A 25489-nucleotide genomic window follows, 5' to 3' on the forward strand; every position below is an offset into this window, starting at 1 on the left:
TATCTAGTTCCTCCAATTGTGACGGGGGTCTGTAGACAACGCCCACGTGGACAGAGGTTCCATCCTTTCTTTTTAAGGTGATCCATATCGCTTCTTCCATTCCCCAGTTTCCTGTCATTTCAGTCGCTGCGATATCATTTCTCACATACAGAGCTACTCCTCCACCTTTACGCCTCTCTCTGTCCTTCCTAAAAAGATTATAGCCTGGTATGTGTACATCCCATTCATGGAAACCATTGAGCCATGTCTCTGTGACTGCAACTATGCCCAAGTCTGCCTCCAACATCAGGGCTTGAAGGTCATGAATTTTATTGCTTAGACTATGAGCATTTGTGGTCATCGCTTTCCATCTACATTTCCTAGTATGTGTTTTGGTTTTAGTGATTTGGGGGTGTCTTTTCTCTTTGGGTACCTTCTTATCTTTTTGTTCCACCTTCCTTGCTTTTTCTTCCGCCTCAGTTTTATTTTCAGGAACATCGCAATGCTGTAGTGGAGCAAAAGAATTTTGTAGTGGCAACACTTGTGCTGGTGGATGCTTTTGTGTCACATGACGAAGTCTGCCTGAGCCTACTGTGAACCATCTGTTCTTATGTGGTTTTATTCTTTGAGGCAGTGGTGAGAAGTTATGATTCTGCACAGTCCTATAAGTTGCTTTAATTGCATCTAATTCTTGCATTACTTTACAGAGCTCTTGTTTTAAAGTAGATAGCTGAAGACAGATAGGACAAGCTTTCAATCTCCAGATGATTTGCCTTGAAACTAAAGCACCACAATTATTGCAGAGAATAAAAGTCATCCTGATTGGTTGAAATGGGTATGAACAGGTGTATTATGTTGGAGTTAACAGGCTGCAAGACTGCCTGTTTATGATTGAGGAGTAAAGTTAATGAGGTTTGGTTTGGCTATAAATGAGTGGAAAACCCTGGGGTGGGTGGGATTATAAGTCCCCAAGTGTCAGCTTAACTGCTGTTTTATCAAGGGAATTCTCTAGCTGGGTGGGACCAGGACCAAAGAATTTCCAATTGAATTAACCTTTAAAATTGTCTAAGAATATAACTTTTTAATCTAAATATTCCCAATAATTACAGCTGTGTAAAATGTTACTTTTGAGTCTCAAATGAATTCAATGCTGTTTTAACAGCCTCTCCTCTCTCTTCCTATCAATCAGAGCTTGGCAGGACAAGATAGAAAGAAAGAAAAGGTTTCACAGGGCTAATTAATTAATTAAGCAATAAGCATTACATTTAAGAGAAGAATCAGGTATCTCACCTCTAGCCTGAAAGTTGAGAAGTTTGGACTTTATTTTAAAGTCAGAATTTACTTTAGTGTGCAGGGGTCCAATAACCTGGAAAATTTTCAAACACAATTGCTTTGTCTCCCCCTTCAAGGCCAATCTATCTCCTGTTGTGCAGTGAAGTGGATACAATTACACAAAGTGTGTTTACCATGTGCAGGCTGAAAAACTTCTCTTATTCCTCATTCAATAAATGTCTTGACCATGAGGGTTATCGGAGGCAAGACATGGTCCTTGATATCAATTTTAGTTCTAATACAAGCCAATGAGACAGTAAATAATGCTTGGGCAAGGACAGCGTTATCACACTTCAGTGGTCTGTTGTTGCCATCTGTGGGTTGCCCAATCTCCACCGATAAGGCACCAATCAGGCCAAGAATTTGCCTAAGAGCTCTTTCTGTTTCCACCCCATAAGTTACAAATCCGAGTTTTAAAATCCAATGATTTAACTTTTGGGGTGTGGGATACCTTTAGGGACTATGGTCGGTAAATGAACATGATATCATTCTGACCCTGTTTGAATGGGGACTTTTACTTTGCCACTCTCCCCATAATCAGTAATATGAGTGGCATAAGTCCCTAAATTCCTATCTTGTTATAAAACTCACAATAAAATTACAGCAGATGCAACATGCTTTTGAGCCCAAGCGCAGAAAAGTGAGCTATAAGAATACAAATTTAAATCCAATGTAATAAGGGAAAAAGCAACAATTTAAACAAAGTGAGGCAACCCAGGCAGTTGCCTAGAAAGGCATTGGGACAGCACAAAATCCTGGTATACAAGGTATACAAAAATTGTAATAACTACACAATCCCAAAAAATGCCGTCATGCACCTTTCAGTAAATCACACAATTGAAATTCAACATAGCGTGGCAGAATCAGCTGTAGGGAAAAAAAAACCCTATCAAGGCTGCATTCCTGACCGGAGTTTTTTTTTTTTTCTTTTTCTCCTGTCTCTCTGAAGGAAAAGAACCTCTAATTATGGAATGCAAAGTATTTAAACTTAGTAATACTATACCGATAAGAATTAAAGAAGAGCATGAATAAGTGACATACCTTTTTTAACAAACAGATTCAAGAAAAATAAACAACATTATCTCCAGCAATGAAATTCAGGTGCTGCATATACAAAGCTTTTGATAAAAGAGGGACAGTGGTAAACAAAAGTAAAAATGATTAAAAACTCAAGCACAGTGCACTGTTTGCTATACAATATATAGCTCTTCTGTTGTAAAAAAAAAAAAAGAAAAATGACGTCTTCAATTGATTATTTGTTTCCCTTTTAAGATTGTAGGAAACAGTCTTAGGGTTAGTGATCTCATAATTTTGTATATCTTGTAATAACTTCTAACATGATGCAACAGTTAATTTCCCATCAAATCCAAACTTCTTTTTCCATTTCTTTAAATACACACAGTATCTGGATTACGTTTATGCATAAACTTAGGATCTCCACAGAGAATCCCTTGCCTCGAGGATCTTGTAAAACAACAACAACACAAATTTCCCATGGTTATGTCACTCTTTTATTGTGCACACTAAGGCCTTTGAGCGGGTCCCAGACCACGGACTTCTTTTTCACTCTATAGCAGTCTGAGATAGCAATAACAAGAGCCCGCACTCCTCATCGAGTGGGTCCCAGACCGTGGACTTCTCTAGCAGTCTCAGACAAAGGGAGTCCGCGCTCCTCAGCGAGCGGGTCCCAGACCGTGGACTTCCCTTAAACTATAGGACAGGAGTCCTCGCTCCAAATTTCAGTTACCAATTTAAAAGACACACTAATTCAAAAGACAAACAAGACATCACAGTACCTAAGTTGGTCCCATGAGATTCGTGATAAGCACAAAAAACCATCACTCTTCGAAGTGTCAGAAGATCTGGCCCCTATTGACAGGCAATCTTTAGCCCGGGGGACTTTGATTTAAAAGGATTTATTCAAAATCCAAGTGCACACAGCTCCGAACCTGACACAAGGAAAGAGATATTGGTTCCCGGCCAGAGCCCCCAAACTGTTAAAAGAATTTAACCAATTATACTCACGAATCCCCAAAGGATCAAGCAGGTATAATCACAAACAGGTTTATTGATTGCTTGCAAGCAAGCAAGAGACAATATCCAACCATAGTTCAAAGATTGTCTGACTCTAAAAACCCTCCCTGTGTCTCTTATACATTTTCTATGTGCAGGAATACAATGAAAGCTTGTTGCCTGTGTGTCTATCAACACTTTCATATTTTCTAACATGTTACATTTCCAGACTACTGGGAGTCAGCTTGTCTGGTTCTCAAACAAGTTATCTAGGCACATCCCATTCTATAACTCATGTACACAAGGTCACAGAATCTACAGTTCAGAGAGGCCTAAGAATCTACATTTAATTTAGAAATAGTAAGAATGATTAAGCCTATGTTAGCAAAACATTTTTTTTACAACAACTTTCCAGGTGGCATACTGATAGGATTCTATGTAAATACACAGCATTCATAGCTCCTCTAGAAAAGCCAGAACATCTAGTCCTGCCAGCTCATCTTTAAGTAAACTTGCAAAACCAATTGGAAAAGGACACGAAGAGTCAGTTCATTTCTGTCAAGGTCACTGGCCCAGTGCCGAAATTCTATTGCAGAGTCTATCACTGTTTGTCAGCCCATACACAAGGTCATCATGTTATCCTCAGCCAACTGGGCTCAGTCCTGTTCCCAAAGTCATGAGAAGGGGCAGCCGAGAAGTGTTCCAGGTTGTTCAGGACAGTAATTTTCTGTTCCTGTACTAGAGTGGTCCATGCCATGGCTTTCTTTCTGAGTAAAGTGGTAGATCACGGCAGATAAAGATCTACACGGTATAGCCATTATCCTCATCTGTAAATTAAGTAAGTCAAGCATAAGACTTAATTAGAATAAATTGAGTCAGACAGGATCATGTGCAGATGGTATAGAGTCAAAAGCATGCACTGATGAATAAACCTCCAATTGCTTACTTATAAGCATTTCAAACAGTTTAGTGAATAAAGGAATGCCAACTATTGGCCTAATGTTGTACAAAGATGATATAGCTAAACCTTTTGATCTGGGCATAGGAGTAAGTGCTATCTGTCCCATATGCAGAGGTACTCATCCCAAGAAATATTAAATGTGGGGGATTGGTAAATAATGTAAAGGGACACTTATCTAATGCATGAAGCCCACAAATTATAGCTTTGAGCTAGATGTTCTTATGCTTAACATGTCCATCTCTAAGTAAAAGTCCCAGAGAAAAACGTAGGAAAAGAAGCCAAGGGACATCTGGTTTGATGACATTCCTAGGAAACTGGCCACACAGACACCCCAGCAGTGCAGAGGGACAGCCTAGTGGTCAGTGTAGTGGACTTCACAAAAATGGACCCGTGAACAAATCCCACCTAAACCCCTTCAAATTTTATTTATTTATTTAGTCATTCTTTTATCCCAGAATTATCCGAAAACAAGTTTTAGTTCAATGTGGCTTACAGTCAGTTGTCGGTTGGCATACATATTAAAGAGACAGTTAAGGTCGGTGGATGGTGTAGGTTGAGTTACGTGGTAATGAGGCAGTTAGGATCGGTGGAAGGCGTAAGCGTTTTGGACAGTTGGAATACCTTCATGTGTCGGTTGTGCAATGGGAGTCTGTTATAGTTCGCCGTAGAACTTCCTGAAGAGATGTATTTTCAGTTCTTTTCTGAAGTGGACATAGTTGTCATTGCTTCTTATTGCTTTAGGGATTAGCTTCCACTATTGGGAGGCCAGGTAGTCGAATCCTGCTGTGTAGATTGATTTGTTGGTTATATTTCTATATTTGGGTAGCCAGGTGAAGTAGGAGGTATTCTCTAGTTCCTGGCATCGCATTTCTGGGTGATAGGAGAATCAGATTTTGCCCAGTTTCCATGAGGTTACCCAGTATAGTCATTAGTATTATTGTGTGGTCTACTATGTTGAATGCACTTGAAATGTCAAATTGTAGTAGTATTATGTTCTGATCTTGGCTTGGCTTATCAGTCTTCTGATTTTTGTTATTCGTGCGGTTATGACAGTCTCTGTGCTGTGGTCTGAAGTAGAGACTTGCACGGGAATGGGGTTCGCGGGATTCCCACGGGGACGGAAGCAGTTCTGCGGGGATCCTGTGGGGACGGAAGCAGTTTCTGTGGGGTTTCCGTGGAAGTGTATGATGCACTTGCGCCAGCCTCTCACCTACCGAGTACCAAGTTCTTTGAGTGCTGTCTCCTCCTCCTCCTTGCTTTAACAGCACAGATGTGGAAAGTCTCCATTAAGGAGGTGGTAGAGATACAAATGGTGACGAAATTCAAAAAGGCATGGGATGAACACAGAGGATCTCTATTTAGAAAATGGAAGTTATAAAAAACCTAAACTTAAATGGCTGCATGTGTGTGGATGTGTCGTGTGACACTTACATGATGACTCTGGCTGTGATGAACTAGGGCCGATACCGGGAGACCTGTACGGTCTGTGTCTCATAAATGGCAATCTGGTTTTGGATGGGCTGGAAAGGGTTTAGACAGCAACTTTAGTGGCTGGAACATGAGGACAGTTCTGGACAGACTTTTACGGTCTGTGTCCCGCAAATGAGAAGACAAAAGGTTCTGAATTTCCGATTGATGGCTACTGGTTACTTAATTGATGATGTTGCTTTATGAACACACTTAATGATGCTCTGCAAGCTGTTGATGGATTAATAAAGGGTTGGGGTGAAGAGATTGACTAATGACTGGTTTGGCAGAAGATGGACCAGTACGTACCTTCGGCTATAAGTAATATTTCAATAGAAGTGAACTGGGTCGGTGCTGCTTGAGCACTGAGCTGCTGCTCCGCTGGCTCCTGACTTTTTCTTTTCATGAGTTCATTTCTTCATGCTCATCTAGCAACATCCAATCTGAACTTTTCTCTTTCAAGAGAGCAGGTGACTCCATACTGTAGTTTCATCGCATGCCCCCTAGTCAATTTGCAAATTGACTAGGGGACATGCGATGAAACTACAGTGTAGTAAATTTAAAACAAATCCAAGAAAATGTTTCTTCACCCAAAGCATAATTAAACTCTGGAATTCGTTGCCGGAGAACATGGTGAAGGTGGTTAGCTTGGCAGGGTTTAAAAAGGGGTTAGACGGTTTCCTAAAGGACAAGTCCATAAACCACTACTACTAAATGGACTTGGGGAAAAATCCACAATCCCAGGAATAACATGTATAGAACGTTTGTACGTTTGGGAAGCTTGCCAGGTGCCCTTGGCCTGGATTGGCCGCTGTCGTGGACAAGATGCTGGGCTCGATGGACCCTTGGTCTTTTCCCAGTATGGCATTACTTATGTACTTATCTTTGGGGAGTGGGAGGGGATTAGTGTTCACTGAGGGATTAAGGGGGGAGGGTCATGCTCCTTGTGTTGGGCTGGTTCAACTGTGCCAACTCACCCTAGGCAAGATCATGAACAGAAAAGCTGAGCCGAGGGCAAGGTGGAAAATAGGCAGAATCAGGAACCACAAGTGGAGCAGAAATTAGGCACAGAAAAGGAATCACAAGCAAAGCAAGATCCAGTAGAAGGAAGGTAAGATGATTCATTAGCAAGCTTCTTACGTCTGTGTCCCAACATGGCAAGAACTGATCAAAGACATTATAATATTTCCTGTTTTATACTGAATCAATTTCTGAATAATTCCTAACTTTCTATTTGATTTCTTGATCACCAACATCACTGAGCTGGAGTTAAATCTGTTTTCCGCAATGAATCCAATAGTCTGTGCCCTTAGAAAGGCAAGGACAAATCAAACTCTGGTATACATATAAAGTATCACGTACCATGTAAAATGAGTTTATCTTGGGCAGACTGGATAGAACGTACAGGTCTTTATCTGCCATCAATTACTATAATAAAATGCACCAGTCCCAGTACAGAAGCCTGTGACAATCCACTATCTTTATTTCTCCATCGAGAAAATTGACTTTTTAAGCCTCTCTCTGTTTCTCAAACTTTTGCCTGTTTCCAACAGTGTCCAATCCAGGTCACAAGTACCTGGCAAGATCCCAAAAACAGTACAATACATTTTGAGCTGCTTATCCCGGAAAGAAGCAGTGGATTTTCCCATGTCCATTTTAATAATGGCTTATTGACGTTTCTTTATGGAAGCTATCCAAACCTTTTCTAAACTCTGCTAAGCTAATTGCTTTTTACCACATTCTCTGACAATTAATTCCAGAGTTTAATTACTTGAAGAGTGAAAAAATATTTTCTCTGATTTGTTTTAAATTTACTACTTCGTAGCTTCGTTGCGAGCCCCCAAGTCCTAGTATTTTTGGAAGAAGTAAACAAGCAATTCACGTCTACCCCTTCCACTCCACTCAGTATTTTATATAAGTCCCCTTGGGCATCTTTTCTGCAAGCTGACGAGCCCAAGCCATTTCAGCCTTTCCTCATACGGAAGTCATCCAATCCCCTTTATCATTTTCGTCACCCTTCTCTGTACCTTTCCTAATTCCGCTATATCTTTTTTGAGATGCGGTGACCAGAATTATTTATTTTGTTACATTTGTACCCCACACTTTCCCACTCATGGCAGGCTCAATGCGGCTTACATGGGGCAATGGAGGGTTAAGTGACTTACCCAGAGTCACAAGGAGCTGCCTGTGCCTGAAGTGGGAATCGAACTCAGTTCCTCAGTTCCCCAGGACCAAAGTCCACCACCCTAACCACTAGGCCACTCCTCCAGACCAATTACACCAAGTATTCACTGACTCATCCTTATTAATGTGTTTAATAACATCTCTACGTGCTGGATGTGCCCCATTTATTCACATCTATCTATATGGCCAGTCCTTTTGTTTTTCAGAATATCTTAAGAACATAAGTATAGCAATACTCTATCAGACCAATGGTCAATCTAGTTCAGTATCCTGCTTCCAACAGTGACCAATCCAGGTCACAAGTGTATGAGATGAGTTCCATCCCCTTTATCATTTTGGTTGTTCTTTTTTTTAATCCTTTTCTTATTCAGCAATATATTTTGGGGGGATATTGTGATCAGAATCGAACGCATTACTCAGGGTGAGTTTGCACCATGGAGTGATACAGAGGCGTTATAATATTCTTATTTTGCATCATTTTCCTATTACTTTGTAGTATCCTGTTTGCTTTATGACCACTGCCACACACTGGTCAGAAGACTTCAGCGTATTGTCTACAATGACACCTAGATCTTTTTCTTGAGTGCTGATTGCTAAGGTGAACCCTAGCATCAGGTAACTATGATTTGGACTAGTCTTCCCAATATGCATCATTTTGCATTTGTCCACATTAAATATCATCTGCCATTTGGATGCCCAGTCTTCCAGTTTCCTAAGGTCTTCCTGTAATCCGCATGTGTTTTGGCAACTCTGAATAGTTTTCTGTCATTTGTAAATGTAATCAACTCACTCATCGTTCTGATTTCCAGATCATTTATAAATACGTTAAATAGCACAGATCCTTGAGGCATGCAAGTGTTCACCATCCTCCACGTGAGAAAAATGGCCATTTAACCCTATGCTCTGTTTTCTTTCAAATAAACAATTCCTAATCAAGAGAAGGACATTTCCTCCTATCCCACGATAGGAGTCTCTAATTTTGTCAATCCAGATCCTTTTTCTGAAAAGACTACATGATCTTGCAGCAGAGAAATGAAAATCGGCCTTGAAGCAATTAAGAATTACTTCCTTTTTTAGTGTACAGTAGTGTATATGCAGAATGTACAAGAAATACAGCACTGCACTAAAATAGTACTTTTTGAATAGAACTACTGCATTTTATACTTTTTTCTGTGAACATATTGATGAAAATAAAACTAATGTTTAATATGTAATGTTGTAATCTTGTTTTCTTTATCCTGATTTATGATTTTCTGGACCACCCTCCGTACAGAATAATCAGGATTCTACTGTACATTCATGCAACAATTATGATATCTAGCAATTAAATACATATATCAATCTCAATATAGAGCATTTTGTTAGGGTGTATAGCATTTAGAGTCCCACAGCTCCTAGGGGGGGCACTATTAGCTCTTCATGTTGGGCACAATATTTCATATATTTCATAGTAGCCAAGTTAAAACAGCTCTTGTGGAAATTATGTCACGGTAGTAAAGAGAAAAGGTGGATGACCCTCTTGGATTCTCGAGACAAAATAACTAACCTATGTAATGATGGCTGGGAGAAAAGCTGGAATACTCCAGTTATTTTCTTAAAGTCCCCCTCAACCGCAGTTGCTACCTCTCTGAGCCCTCCACTCTGACAAAAGCAACAATAAGGTGACATAAGTCCTTCACTTGCAACTTAAAAGGTAACTGCACTAGATGATGTCGATATTAAATATTTCTATGAATAAACCAGAAAATATCCTGACCAGGGAGACCATAAAGTGCCATTAAGACCTATGTTTGAATTGTTCCTTTGTTCCATTTCTTGGACTAAAGGATTATGCAAATAGGCAGCTGCCAAAGGGTGATGCAACATCCTGCAATAAAGAAAAACACAATTTGAGGCTCATTTTCAAAGCACTTAGCCTCCCAAAGTTCCATAGAAACCTATGGAACTTAGCCTCCCAAAGTGCTTTGAAAATATGCCTCAATGTGCCTTAAGTCCTATGCTTAGATTGTGTCCTTCTCCTGGGACCTAAACAGATGCAGCAATAGACAGCCACTGTCACTGGCATCCTTCAACAAAGAAGTCTGCCCTGACAAGTGCTTCAAGAAGGTGCTTCAACTGAAATCCTGAATTTCGATGTGACATCTAATATAATAATTCGCTCCTCCAACGTTCTGAAGCTGATTCCGTGGCAGCGTTTCTCCTCTCTCCCCTGCTCCCTCTCCAGCCACCCAGCGATTCTCCTTTCTCCCCTGCCCCCCCCTCCAGCCACCCAGCGATTCTCCTCGCTCCCCTGCCCCCCCTCCAGCCACCCAGCGATTCTCCTCGCTCCCCTGCCCCCCCTCCAGCCTCCCAGCGTTTCTCCTCTCTCCCCTGCTCCCTCTCCAGCCACCCAGCGATTCTCCTTTCTCCCCTGCCCCCCCTCCAGCCACCCAGCGATTCTCCTCGCTCCTCTGCCCCCCTCCAGCCACCCAGCGATTCTCCTCGCTCCCCTGCCCCCCTCCAGCCTCCCAGCGTTTCTCCTCTCTCCCCTGCTCCCTCTCCAGCCACCCAGCGATTCTCCTTTCTCCCCTGCCCCCCCTCCAGCCACCCAGCGATTCTCCTCGCTCCCCTGCCCCCACTCCAGCCACCCAGCGATTCTCCTTGCTCCCCTGATTATCTCCGTTGAGCGGCCGCATTATTGAAAGCCCTGCCCATCTCCAGCCTTCCCTTCCAGTTTGTTCCCTCAGAGTCCCACCCTTCTGACGTCATTTTCTCTTTCTGTGAGAGCAGGACTCTGAGGGAACGAACTCGAAGGGAAGGCTAGAGACGGCCAGGGCTTTCAATAATGCGGCCGCTCAACGGAGATAATCAGGTGAGCAAGGAGAATCGCTGGGTGGCTGGAGGGGGGGCAGGGGAGCGAGGAGAATCACTGGGTGGCTGGAGGGGGGGCAGGGGAGAAAGGAGAATCGCTGGGTGGCTGGAGAGGGAGCAGGGGAGAGAGGAGAAACGCTGGGAGGCTGGAGGGGGGCAGGGGAGAGAGGAGACACACTCGCACCCAGTCTCAATCTCTCTCTGTCACACACACAAACTTGCACATTCACTCTCTCTCTCTCTCTCTCACACAGTTACTCTTACACACACTCTCCGAGGAAAACCTTGCTAGTGCCCGGGTCTTTTTTTACTAGTCCTTCAATAAATAACCAGAACTCTGAATTATTTCTATAGGTAGGTAGTGTATAGATTTATACTTTTTTATGATTAACTAACAAATTTAAATTTTACAAGTGTTCTATAACCTTTAACCCTTACAGAGAGTATAAGGCACCAGCCTAATTCAAGATGGCAGACCCTGCTCAGCCATAGTGAGAGAGAGAGAACTGCTGATCAGCATTCATGCTGTTTTTCCGTGTTCAAGAGCTGCTACTTGTATGCGCTGTCTGCTCTTTTTTTATTTAATAAGGTTAGCACTCATTTTAGAGTTTTTAGTTATTTATTTTTTTACTTTTTTAGGCTGTCTTGTATGTATATTTACTAATTAAGGGGAAACACTCTTTTGCTTTTTATTAGGTGTGTGTCCCCTTTCTGTATTTTAAATGTGATCTTTTATATGTTACTGGTGTCCACTAGATATTCACGTTTTTAATTTATTCTGATCATAACACGTTGGAAGTACTCGTATATAAATATACTGGTAATATGTTTGACAATTACATCCAGTGCCATTTTTGTCTTCCACAATTGATTTTTTATATGCATTGTGACCTAGCATAGTCAATAGATTTTTGTTTGGTATTTTATTTATATTTCTTATTGTTTATTTACTGTTATTTTTATTTATTTACTATGATTTTTTTACTGCCTTTTTGAAGGAATTCACTCAAGGCGGTATACAGTAAGAATAGATCAAACATGAGCTATAGGCAATTACAGCAGTAAAAATGTTCATATAGCAATACAACGTAAGGCATAGTATAATACTTACAATGTCAACATATAGTAACATAGTAAATGACGGCAGATAAAGACCTGAATGGTCCATCCAGTCTGCCCAACAAGATAAAATCATTTTACATGGTATGTAATACTTTATATGTATATCCGAGTTTGATTTGTCCCTGCCTTCCTCAGGGCACAGACCGTAGAAGTCCGCCCTGCACCGGTTTTATTCACCAAATACCGGCGTCACCACCCAATGTCCGCTAAGATTCCATATATCCATTCCTTCTAAACAGGATTCCTTTGTGTTTATCCCACGCATGTTTGAAATCCATTACCGTTTTCATCTCCACCACCTCCCGCAGGAGGGCATTCCACATATCCACCACCCTCTCCGTGAAAAAATACTTTCTGACATTACTCCTGAGTCTGCCCCCCTGCAACCTCAATTCATGTCCTCTAGTTCTACTACCTTTCCGTCTCCGGAAAAGGTTCGTATGCAGACTAATACCTTTCAAATATTTGAATGTCTGTATCATGTCACCCCTGTTTCTCTTTTCCTCCAAGGTATACATGTTCAGGTCGGCAAGTCTCTCCTCGAACGGTTTGCAATGCAAATCCCATACCATTTTTGTAGCTTTTCTTTGCACTGCTTCCAGTCTTTTTACATCTTTAGCAAGATACGGCCTCCAAAACTGAACACAATACTCCAAGTGGGGCCTCACCAACGACTTGTAGAGGAGCATCAACACCTCCTTTCTTCTGCTGGTTATACCCTTCTCTATGCAGCCTAGCATCCTTCTAGCCTTGTCACATTGTTTCTTCACCTTCACATCCTCCGACACCAACACCCCAAGGTCTCTCTCCTGAGTCGAGCTTGCTAATCTCTCCCCTCCTATTCGGTATCTCTCTTTGGGTTTCTACACCCCAAATGCATCACTCTGCACTTCTTGGCATTAAATTTTAACTACAACTAATATTCCTTAGGTCAAATTCAATAATCTGTGCAACTTGTCATCATTTCCTATTCTCCTTTTCTTCCCTATCTCTTTAAATATGTTACAAATGTGCTCAGTCCGTACCCATTACAACCATTATATTCCCAGAGGACTACGTGGTAGTGTCACAGATGGAATCATCATAGCACATTAAATGTTCCGCCTCCTTGTAGTGTATGTACATACAACTAAAACAGCTGAGTATTTCAAATGTCTACGACTCAATACATTAAACAAAATGTGGCGTAGATACAGACTACCCTTTATATAGGTGTACACATATATTATTATTCACCCTTCTGATCTAAATCAATGATACCACATAGTCACATAAATGTAAACACAGCTGATAAATAATGTATAAGGCAGTCATAAATGATAATTGCTATAACTTTTGTGAGCCCACATACATATGACCCAGATGAAATATATCAAAACTATAATATAAGATATTATGGTCACTTCCCTTGGGGACATAAACATGCCCGTGTGTGTGATTTAAAATTCCATTGTTAATCCACTCATACTCTTCATCCTCGCTACCTCAGACAGAACTCCCTTTAACTCTGGCCGAGTTTCAAATGACTTCATCAGAAAGGCATCTGCAAACATAAAGTACTGATCAACGATACTATAGTTTGCCCACGTACTAGGGTATATTTCAATGTTTCTTAGAAACCTTTCATATTCAAAAGTTCATGACTTACAAAACAAATTTCAACTTGAAACTCCAAGAGCGGACACAAACCCCGGGCGGGTTCGCGTCTACTACTACTACTACTATTTAGCATTTCTATAGCGCTACAAGGCATACGCAGCGCTGCACAAACATAGAAGAAAGACAGTCCCTGCTCAAAGAGCTTACAATATAATAGACAAAAAATAAAGTAAGCAAATCAAATCAATTAATGTGAACGGGAAGGAAGAGAGGAGGGTAGGTGGAGGTGAGTGGTTACAAGTGGTTACGAGTCAAAAGCAATGTTAAAGAGGTGGGCTTTCAGTCTAGATTTAAAGGTGGCCAAGGATGGGGCAAGACGTAGGGGCTCAGGAAGTTTATTCCAGGCGTAGGGTGCAGCGAGACAGAAGGCGCGAAGTCTGGAGTTGGCAGTAGTGGAGAAGGGAACAGATAAGAAGGATTTATCCATGGAGTGGAGTGCACGGGAAGGGGTGAAGGGAAGGACGAGTGTGGAGAGATACTGGGGAGCAGCAGAGTGAATACATTTATAGGTTAGTAGAAGAAGTTTGAACAGGATGCGAAAACGGATAGGGAGCCAGTGAAGGGTCTTGAGGAGAGGGGTAGTATGAGTAAAGCGACCCTGGCGGAAGATGAGACGGGCAGCAGAGTTTTGAACCGACTGGAGAGGGGAGAGGTGACTAAGTGGGAGGCCAGCAAGAAGCAGATTGCAGTAGTCTAAACGAGAGGTGACAAGGGTGTGGATGAGGGTTTTGGTAGAGTGCTCGGAAAGAAAGGGGCGGATTTTACGGATGTTGTAAAGAAAGAAACGACAGGTCTTGGCGGTCTGCTGGATATGAGCAGAGAAGGAGAGAGAAGAGTCAAAGATGACCCCAAGGTTTCGAGCTGAGGAGACAGGGAGAATGAGAGAGCCATCAACAGAAATAGAAAACGGGGGGAGCGGGGAGGTGGGTTTTGGGGGGAAAATGAGAAGCTCAGTTTTGGTCATATTTAATTTCAGGTGGCGTTGAGACATCCAGGCAGCAATGTCAGACAAGCACGCTGAAACTTTGGTTTGGATGCAAGGTGAGATATCAGGGGTAGAAAGGTAGATTTGGGAGTCATCAGCATAGAGATGGTAGGAAAAGCCATGGGATGAGATTAATGAACCAAGGGAAGAAGTGTAGATAGAAAAGAGGAGGGGACCAAGAACAGAACCCTGAGGTACGCCGACAGGCAGAGGGATAGAAGTAGAAGAGGATCCACCAGAGTGAACACTAAAGGTGCGGAGGGAGAGGTAGGAAGAGAACCAGGAAAGGACAGAGCCCTGGAATCCAAGTGAGGACAGAGTATCGAGAAGTATGCTGTGATCGACAGTGTCAAAAGCAGCGGAAAGATCAAGAAGAATGAGGATGGAATATTGACCTCTGGATTTAGCCAGTAATAGGTCATTGGAGACTTTAGTAAGCGCAGTTTCGGTTGAGTGGAGAGGGCGAAAACCAGATTGTAATGGGTCAAGAATAGCATGTGAGGAGAGAAAATCAAGGCAGCGGCGGTAACAGCACGCTCAAGTAATTTGGAGAGAAAAGGAAGGAGGGAGATGGGTCGGTAATTAGAGGGACAAGTAGGGTCAAGTGAAGGCTTCTTAAGGAGAGGTGTGACCACAGCATTTTATTTAAAGGCAGCAGGGACAGTCGCAGTGGAAAGTGAGAGGTTGAGAATGTGACAGATAAAAGGAATAAGAGTAGGAGAGATGGCATTAAGAAGGTGGGTGGGAATGGGATCAGAGGAACAGGTGGTACATTTTGAGGAAGAAAGGAGAAGTGTAGTTTCCTCAATAGTAACTTCAGGAAAGGAAGAAAGGGAATGAGGGGAAGGAGAGAGAGGGGAACGGACCAGTGGAGGGAGAGCTGGTGAGGTAGAGAAAGCAAGGTTTATCTTTTGAACCTTGTTGTGAAAGAATTCAGCAAGGGTCTGAGGAGATAATGAAGGGGGAGTTGGGGGAGGGGGCACCTTGAGGAGAGAGTTCAATGTGGTGAAGAGAAGTCGAGGATTAGAGCCAAGAGAGTTGGTCAGTTGGATATAATAATCCTGTTTGGCACGTAAAAGAGCAGATTGGAATCCTCCCTCTCTCAATTCACAGTGTGTGACGTCAAGACACAACGCTCCGTTTAAATTCCCATATGAGCCCCTCGATTGGCTCTTTCAAATAATTTAAATTGAGAGAGGGAGGATTCTAGACACGAACCAATCTCTGTCTTCCTCTGGTTTCTTCCCCCAGTGAGGGTGGAGTGACTCTTCCAGTATATATAGAGCGCAGTCCGCAGATCCAGAGCAGAATCTGATGACTCAGAGACAAGAGAGAAAGACTATCTGATCTAGATCATGGAGGGAGCTGTCACTTTTCTGCTGATCACCCTGACACTTTCCAGCCTCTCAGGTATAGTCACCTCTTAAAAGTGGATAGAATCTGAAAAAATCAAGAACTGTAGGACTTTGTACAGTTAGAAGGTTCGCTGTATAGAGGAAAGGCTATCAGAGCAATGTGTTCATTCCAATTTCTCTCTTCTGTTTCATAAGATGTGGATTAGATCAAAGTTCAATCAAATCCACTATTGGTTATATAGTCCTCTATCATAGATCTAGTCTTTCTCTTTCTATCAGTTCTGAGCTGGGGCAATCAGACATGCAGTCAGTACTGAAGATATACAGTTTCCACACAGAATGAAAAAAAGACAAATAATATTTTGTATTTTTTTTTCTACATCACTTTCTGAATAATTCCTAACATACTACAGTTAGGAGTAATTTTCTCCCTATGCATCATTTTGCACTTTTTGGGATATGCAGTAGGTTAATTAACAGTTCTTCAAAAGTACTGTATAGTGTGCGTTAAATCAGTGTGGGTTCCTACACATGAAACTGATTAATGTTTGTTAAAAGGCTGCATGTGTTGTATTTTATTAACAACAAATGAAATAATCAGAAAAAAACATCAAAAAATGTGAATGAGCCCAAACAAACACTGACAAATTGTAGAGATGAAATAAGACATAAGTACAAAAGTGTTACCATACTGGCTTACCGAAGGTCCATCAAGCCCAGCATCCTGTTTCCAACAGTGGCCAATCCAGGTCTCAAGTACCTGGCAAGATCCCAAAACAGTACAGTATATTTTATGCTGCTTATCCTAGAAATAAGCAGTGGATTTCCCCAAGTCCATTTTAATAATGATCTATGGACTTCTTTTAGGAAGCCATCCAAACCTTTGTAAAACCATGCTAAGCTAAGTGCTGTTACTACATTCTCTCGCAACGAATTCCAGAGTTTAATTACACGTTGAGTGAAGAAACTTTTTCTCTGATTCATTTTAAATTTACTACTTTGTAGCTTTATTGTGTGCCTCCTAGTCCAGTATTTTTTTTTGGAAAGTGTAAAGAAGTGATTCACATCTACCCATTCCACTTCACTCATTATTTTATAGACCTTGAAGAGTTCTAGCCGCTTTAGCCTTTCCTCTTAGGGAAGTCATTTCAACCCCTTTATCATTTTCATCGCCCTTCTCTATACCTTTTCTAATTCCACTATATCTTTTTTGAGACGCGGTGACCAGAATTGCACACAATATTTGAGATGCGGTTGCACTGTGGTGTGATACAAAGGCGTTATAACATCCTCATTTTTGGTTTCCATTCCTTTCCTAATAATACCTATCATTCTATTTGCTATAGTTCGGGTTCCTTTTTCACATATGCATCACTTTGCACTCGTCATCTGCCATTTGGATGGCAAGTCTACCAGTTAAAAAACCAGCGGACACCGCACATTGAGAATACTGATCATTTAACTCTACTCTCTGTTTTCTATCTTTTAACCAGTTTTTAATCCATAATAGGAGCTACCTCCTATCCTATGATTTTCCAATTTCCTCTTGAGTCTTTCATGAGGTACTTTTATTAGTAACATGTCAATTATCTTTAAAATCAAGCGAGGTACACGAAGATTGGAGGGTGCTAAAAGTAGGAGATCCGTGAAATTATAGACCGGTGAGCCTGACGTCAGTGCCGGGCAAACGACTTTTCAAAATTCAGATACACAATTTCGACTGCCTCAACTTTATCCACGTCTGTTCACCCCTTGAAAGAAATGTAATACATTGGTGAGGCAAGATTTCCCTTCAGTAATTCTATGTTGGCTTTGTCTCATTAATCCATGCTTTCGAATATGCTCTGTAATTTTGTTCTTTATAATATTCTCTACTATTTATAGAGATTTCATTCAGTTTCTCTGACTCGTCGGCTTTGATTACCATTTCTGGCACCGGTATCTCTCCCAAATCTTCCTTGGTGAAGACTGAAGCAAAGAATACATGTAATCTCTCCGCTATGGCTTCATCTTCCCTGAGAGCACCTTTTACCCTTCAGTCATCTAGCGGTCCAACTGATTCTTTTGCCAGCTTCTTGATTTTAATATACCTAAAAAAAGATTTTACACTGTGTTTTTATCTCCAGTGCAATCTTTTCCTTCTTTATCAGCGCTTTGCATTTGACTTGCCATTCCTTATGCTGTTTCTTATTATTTTCGGTCTTCCATTTTCTGAAGGATTTTCTTTCATTGTAATATCTTCTTTCACCTCACTTTTTAACCATGCCATCTTTCATTTGGTCTTTGTTCCTCCTGTTTTAATACATGGCATGTGATTCCAGAATGGTGTTTTTGAACAGCATCCACACCTGATATACATTTTTTTTTTATTTTTTAGAAGTCTTTATTGAACATTGTTAATTCTGAACATAGCGTACCTAACACATTCGCAATACAAATTTGCACATAGCAATGGCCAGTTACATAACAAAAAATACACATTTAAGTTTGCCGTGCATAATCAAATACAGAATATACTTCAACTTTTTAATTATGTTTTATAAGTGACCTCCCATTCCCTGCCTGTCGCCCCACCCCTCTCTCCCCCCTCCAATTCCCCCCCCCCCCCCCCAAAGCCCTCCCTTTTCCCCCGTCCCCCAGTGCTTTCTCTGGTCCTTCACACTCAAACTACATTCTCTCTCTTTTTCTAGTTAACTGCATTTACAAAGAACTGCCATGTGGAGTGCCATTGACTTGTCCGGTGTTTTCGTGCGGCTATGAGCCTTTCCATTTCACACACATACTTTAATTTGTTTTGCCATCTTGTAATTGAGGGGACTGTTTTTTGTTTCCAATGCAACGCTATTGTCACTCTGGCTACTGCTGTCACCTGTCTCAGCAATTGATGTTGACAAGATGTCAGTCCTCTCACCGGTGCAGAGAAAAGAAACACCTCAGGGACCCAAGGTATCAAACATCCCAGCCAACTCTGGAGCCTATCTTGCACTGCCTTCCAGAATGCCTTAACTTTAAGGCAACGCCACCATATGTGCCCCATGGTTCCCCTTAGGCCGCATCCCCGCCAGCACAGCCCCGTTGTCGTCGGGTATATTCGCTGAAGTCGATCCGGGGTAAGATACCACCTATATAATACCTTTACTGCATTTTCTTTGAGCGGTACATGGATAGAAACACCCACCACCCTTTTTTCTATAGTCTCCCATTCTACTTCCTCTATGGTCCTGCCCAACTCTTTTTCCCACGCCCGCCTATGACTACTATGTCCTGGGGCCTGTGCGGTGACACATCTATATATTTTCCCAATGAGCCCTCAGGATCCAATTAATTTTTCACATATCTCTTCAAGGGGGAGTGATTGCCGCTGCATGACCTTTCTGGTTGCTGCATTATGGAGGAAATGTGACAACTGACAGTATGCAAACTCTTCACCCTCCACCACAGGGAACTCCGCCTTTAGTGCCGCAAAAGTTAGTACAGTGTTATTAGTATCGTACAATTGACCCCACCTTCGCACTCCCTCCGCGTACCACCGAGTGAAGACACCCGTAGTGTTCCCCGGCAGAAACAAAGGATTATAAGCAATTGGTGTCATTCGGGACAGCACACACCTGCCCTCTGGAAATAATTTGTCCCAGTAGTAGAGAGTAACTTCCACTGAGGGGCATACGCCTTCTTGCAGTTTGCGAAAAGATCTTGGCAACCACATAAGTGCCCCCAGCGGTGTCTCTCCAAGGGAGTGCTGTTCTAAGTGGACCCACTGTCTGTCAGGATAGTCTTGGTACCATTCTATAGCTGCCTTTCCCTGAGCTGCCTTGTAATACCAATGAAGGTTTGGGACTCCCAATCCTCCTCTCCTCTCCTCTTCTCTTGATATAATAAGGTTCGCGACAATCTGGGATGCTTTCCTGCCCAGACGAAGCGCACAATACGATCTTGCAAGAACGCGAGAAATCGCCTGGGCACCTTCACAGGCAGCACTTGGAATACCTGATATACATTTTTGACCTTCGCAGCTGCTGCTCTAAGTTTTTTTTTTCACTGTTCTTCTCATTTTATCAAAGTACCCTTTTTGAAGTTTAAATGCTAATGTATTGGATTTCCTTTGTGATCTTACTTTAAAGCTTATATCAAATCTGATCATATTATGATCACTGTTATCAAGCGGCCCCCATCACCATTACCTCCCACACCAGATCATGCGCTCCACTAAGGACTAGGTCTAGAATTTTTCCTTCTCTTGATGGATCCTGTACCAGCTGCTCCACAAATCAATCCTTGATTTCATCAAGGAATTTTACCTCTCTAGCATGCCCTGATGTACAAGAACAGTGCTGGGCAGACTTCTATGGTCTGTGCCCTGAGAAAAGCAAGGAAAAATCAAACTCGGGTATACATTTAAAGTATCGCATACCATGAAAAATGAGTTTATCTTGTTGGGCAGACTGGATGGACCGTGCAGATCTTTATCTGCCGTCATTTACTATGTTACTCTTTGGGGTTCTACATGGAATGTTGCTACTAATTGGGATTCCAGAATCTTCAGAACTTTTAGTACAAGAACAGTGCTGGGCAGACTTTATCTGCCGTCATTTATTATGTTACTATCAGCCTTATTTTCGAAAGAGAAAAACGCCCATATTTTGATCCAAATCAGGAGATGGACGTCTTTCTCCCGTGGGTGTCCAAATCGGTATAATCGAAAGCTAATTTTGGTCGTCTTCAACTGCACTCTGTTGCAGGAACAACCAAAGTTGACGGGGGCGTGTCGGAGGCATGGTGAAGGCGGGACTGGGGCGTGGTTATCGGCCAAGGAGAGATGGGCTTTTTTTCACGAACAAATCCCCCAAAAGTGCCCCAACTGCCCAGATGACCACCGGAGGGAATCGGGGATGACCTCCCCGGACTCCCCCAGTGGTCACTAACCCCCTCCCACCAAAAAAAAGAACTTTCAAAACCTTTTTTGCCAGCCTCTATGACAGCCTCAAATGTCATACCCAGCTCCATGACAGCAGTATGCAGGTCCCTGGAGCAGTTGTTAGTGGGTGCAGTGCACTTCACCCCAGTGGCGTAGCCAGACTGCCAATTTTGGGTGGGCCTGAACCCAAAGTGGGTGGGCACAAAATTTTCTCTCTACCCCCCTCCCCCAGCAAAATGTAGTCACACTCAGATACATTTGTCACACAGGGTAAAGTGCTGCTTTTCAGTGCATCAGATTTCAGACAATTTATTTAATAGCCTAACACCCTTTTCAGTGAGCTTTCAGAGGCCAAAACCTCCTGCCTCAGGTCAATATAATGCTGTTATGGTATCCTCTCCTGACCTAAGGAAGGAAGTATTGGTCTCTGAAACTTTATTAACACCATATTACTTTATCCTAAATTAAAAATACAATTATTTTCTTTACCTTTGTTGTATGGCCATTTACTTTTTCTCATTGTGTTGCTCCCAGTCTCTAGATTCTGCGTTCCTGCGTTTTTGCTTAACTCTTCTGCCAGGGTTTCCTGGCCGTTTGTCATTTTTCTCTCCTTTTTCTTTGCTTTCTTCAATATTTTTCTGCCTCTCTCTCTCTGTCCAGATTTAATTCATTCTTACTATCCATTCTTTAATTTCCTTCATCTACTTACGGCTTTTCATCTTTTTCTCACCCTTGTTCTCCCCATGCCCCTTCCTCTTATTCTCCAGTCTTTCACTACTCTCCTTTTTCATCCAGCAGCTCTCTTCTTTCTCTCCCCATCCTTCCAGTGTCTCCCCTCTCTCTCCCAATCCTTCCAGTAGTCTCCCCTCTTTCTTTCTGCATCCTTCCATCCAGTGTCACCTCTTTCTCCCTACCCTTCCATCCAGCGTCTTCCCTCTTTCTCTCCCCATCCTTCCACCCATCTACCCTCTCTCCTGATCCTTCCATCTAATGTCTCTCTCTCCCTCCTTCTAACCAGTGTCTATCTCTCTACCCTTTTCTGTTCAGTGTCCCTTCTCTCTCCACATCCTTCCAGTCTCTCCCCTTTCTCTCTGCATCCTTTCATCCATCTCCCCTCTTTCTCTCCCCGTCCTTCCATCCAGTGTCTCTCTCCCTATCCATCCATTTTCCCTCTTTCTCTGCCATCCTTTCCTGTTTTCCCTCTTTCTCTCCCCATCCTTCCGTCTGTTTCCCCTCTTTCTCTGCCATCCTTCCGTCTGTTTTCCCTCTTTCTCTCACGATCCTTCCGTTTTCCCTCTTTCTCTGCCATCCTTCCGTCTGTTTTCCCTCTTTCTCTCCCCATCCTTCCGTTTTCCCTCTTTCTCTGCCATCCTTCCATCTGTATTCCCTCTCTCTCCCCATCCTTCCGTTTTCCCTCTATCTCTGCCATCCTTCCGTCTGTTTTCCCTCTTTCTCTCCCCATCCTTCCGTTTTCTATCTGTTTTCCCTCTTTCTCTCCCCATCCTTCCGTTTTCCCTCTTTCTCCCCAGTCCCCATCCTGCCATTCGTTTTCCCTCTCCCGATTCAGGCCCGCCAGCCCCAGCTACAAAAAGAAGAAGCGCTCAGCTGATTGAGCTGAGCACCGCCGCCGCCACCAACGCTAAAGACGAGAAAAACTGTTAAAAAAAAAAGCGCGGCACCGCAGGCAGCCTCGAAGCATTGGCTGCTGGCTCTGCAGGCTCCTCCCATCTCTTACGTCACTGCCCCTGCTTCGCTCCAGGGGCAGTGACGTAAGAGATGGGAGGAGCCTGCAGAGCCAGCAGCCAATGCTTCGAGGCTGCCTATGGTGCCGTGCTTTTTTTTTTTACATTTTTTCTCATTGTTAACGTTGGTGGCGGCGCTCAGCTCAGTCAGCTGAGCACTTCTTCTTTTTGTAGCGCCGGCCCTGCTGCTCAACAGGAAAAGCAGCAGTGGCCGGCAATGGCAGCAATGGGAGTGGGCGGGCCACAGCTGAAATTGGGTGGGCCTGGGCCCACCCGTAGCTACGCCCCTGCTTCATCCAGGTGGGTCTAGGCCCAGCTCCCCCTACCTGTTACACTTGTGCTGGTAAATGGGAGCCCTCCATGCCGCCCCCAAAAGCCACTGTACCCACATGTAGGTGCCCCCCTTCACCCCTTAGGGCTATGGTAATGGTGTAGAGTTGTGGGCAGTGGGTGTGGGGGGGGATTTGAGGGCTCAGCACCCAAAGGAAGGGAGCTATGGACTTGGGAGGTATGTTACTTTTTGTTTTTACTTTTTACAAGTGCCCCCTAGGGTGCCCAGTTGGTGTCCTGGCATATGAGGGGGACCAGTGCACTACGAATCCTGGCCCCTCCCACGACCTAATGCCTTGGATTTGTTCGTTTTTGAGATGGGCGCCTTCGGTTTCCATTATCGCTGAAAAACAATACCGCCCATCTCAAATCTGCACAAATCTGATGCATTTGCCCGGCACAGACTGTATTATCGAAAAAAAAAAGATGGACGCCCATTTTTTTCGAAAATACGGTTTGTCCCGCCTCTTCACGTACCCATTTTCGGACATAGATGCCCATGGAGATGTGCGTTCACGTTCGATTATGCCCCTCCACGTTACTATGCCCTGATGTTATCTTTACCCATTCAATATCAGAGTTATTGAAACCACCCATTATTATTGCGTTGTCTTGTTTGTTAGTCTCTCTAATTTCTGATAACATTTCTACATCCATCTGTTCATTCTGGCCAGGTTGACGTTAGTACACTTCAATCACTATCCTTTTCCCCTTTACACATGGAATTTCAATCCATAGGGATTCCAAGATGCGTTTTGATTCCTGCAAAATTTTCAATCTATTTGATTCAAGCCCTCCTTAACATGCAAAGTGACTACTTCACCAATTCGATCCACCCATAGCACTACGATATAATTTGTATCCTGGTATGAAAGTGTCCTACTGTTATTCTCCTTCTACCAGGTCTCAGAGATGACAATTCTATTTAATTTTTCATTTAGTGCAATCTATTCTAACTCTCCCATCTTATTTCTTAGAGTTCTGGCAATTGCATATAGATATTAATCAAATATTGGGGTGGGGAAGAAATCATAAATAAAGATCATGGCAGGGGTCATGGTATGGGGCTCAGAAATATATGTTTCCCTAGGTCCAATATAACATTAAACCAGACCTGGTACTCAGTCCAGCAGAAGGAGGGGACAGGATGTATGTTGTAATACTTTAGGAAGAGAGGTGGAGACTGTCAAAGTTGTACCTTCCAGTGTTATTCAAGCAGATATTGATATTTAAATATTTTTAATTATTTGTACTCTTTCCTTCTTTTTAGGTTTGGAGAGCCTGAGTGTCCGTGCAGTGACTCCCGAGGTAGATATAAATTTAGATCGCCCCATAAGTCTAAGGACTCCTCCGATACTAAATCTCCCCATCTTCACACCCCCAACACTCAAATTATTACTCACTCCACATTCTCAAACCCTCCCAGGCACCATCTATGTGAGGATTCATATGACCTTTGGCTCTTCTTTTTATTCTTTACAGGTTTCTTGTGTAGACTTCAGGAAGTTGTGTGTTATATTAAGGTATGAATATAAGAACATAAGCATTGCTGTACTGGGACAGACCAAAGGTCCATCAAGCCCAGTATCCTGGCAAGATCCCAGAAGAGCAAAACAGCTTTTATTCTGTGCAGTGGATTTTCCGAGGTCCATCTTAATAATGGCATATGGATTCTTCTTTTAGGAAACTATCCAAAACTTTTTTTAAACCCAATCAAACTAAATGCTTTTACCAATTTCGCTAGACACAAATTCCAGAGTTTAACTACACATTGAGTGAAGAAATATTTTCTCTGATTCTTTTTAAATTTACTACTTAGTAGCTATATTGCATGCCCCCTAGTCAAAGTATATTTGGAAAGAATAAACAAGCAATTCACTTCTACCCATTCCACTCCACTCGGTATTTTATCGACTTGTATCATATCTCCCCTCAGCCTTGTTGACTTCACGCACAACCCTAAATGTGACTTTCCCTTGGAAATCTTGGACAATGACTGTAAAGTATGTACCACTAAAAAGTAAGTACATCTGTCAGACACTTCTATTGTCCCTACCCTAACCTCTTTCTCTCCTTTCTTCTCTGCACCTTTATCCATAGTAACATAGTAACATAGTAAATGACGGCAGAAAAAGACCTGCACGGTCCATCCAGTCTGCCCAACAAGACAACTCATGTGTGCTACTTTTGTGTATACCCTACTTTGATTTGTACCTGTGCTGTTCAGGGCACAGACCGTATAAGTCTGCCCAGCACTATCCCCGCCTCCCACCACCGGCTCTGGCACAGACCGTATAAGTCTGCCCAGCGCTATCCCTGCCTCCCAACCTCCAGTCCCACCTCCCACCACTGGCTCTGGCACAGACCGTATAAGTCTGCCCCGCACTATCCCCGCCTCCCAATCTCCAGTCCCGCCTCCCACTACCGGCTCTGCTATCCAATCTCGGTTAAGCTCCTGTTATTTCTCCTCTCTACTCACCTCTTCTCTCATCTCCCTGCAATCCCCCACTTCAGCCCCCTTATACAATTCCTCAGGTCTGCAGTTATCTTCTCCTTCTCCCAGGCCACACATCAGATCTCATTAACTCCCACTCC

At 42.8% G+C, this 25489-nt stretch overlaps 1 long non-coding RNA gene across 1 annotated transcript; it reads right to left on the minus strand.

Annotated features, from left to right (window-relative positions):
• Nucleotides 1-3604: 3604 nt before the first annotated feature.
• On the minus strand, nucleotides 3605-25476 carry LOC115464143. The gene is made up of 3 exons (XR_003941240.1): nucleotides 25463-25476; nucleotides 8503-8508; nucleotides 3605-4151 (listed from the first exon to the last, which is right to left on the minus strand). It is a non-coding gene; the product is annotated as an uncharacterized LOC115464143 (long non-coding RNA).
• Between the last annotated feature and the right edge of the window lie 13 nt (nucleotides 25477-25489).

This window comes from Microcaecilia unicolor, chromosome 1 (genome assembly GCF_901765095.1).
Source record: "Microcaecilia unicolor chromosome 1, aMicUni1.1, whole genome shotgun sequence".
Lineage (NCBI taxonomy): Eukaryota > Metazoa > Chordata > Amphibia > Gymnophiona > Siphonopidae > Microcaecilia > Microcaecilia unicolor.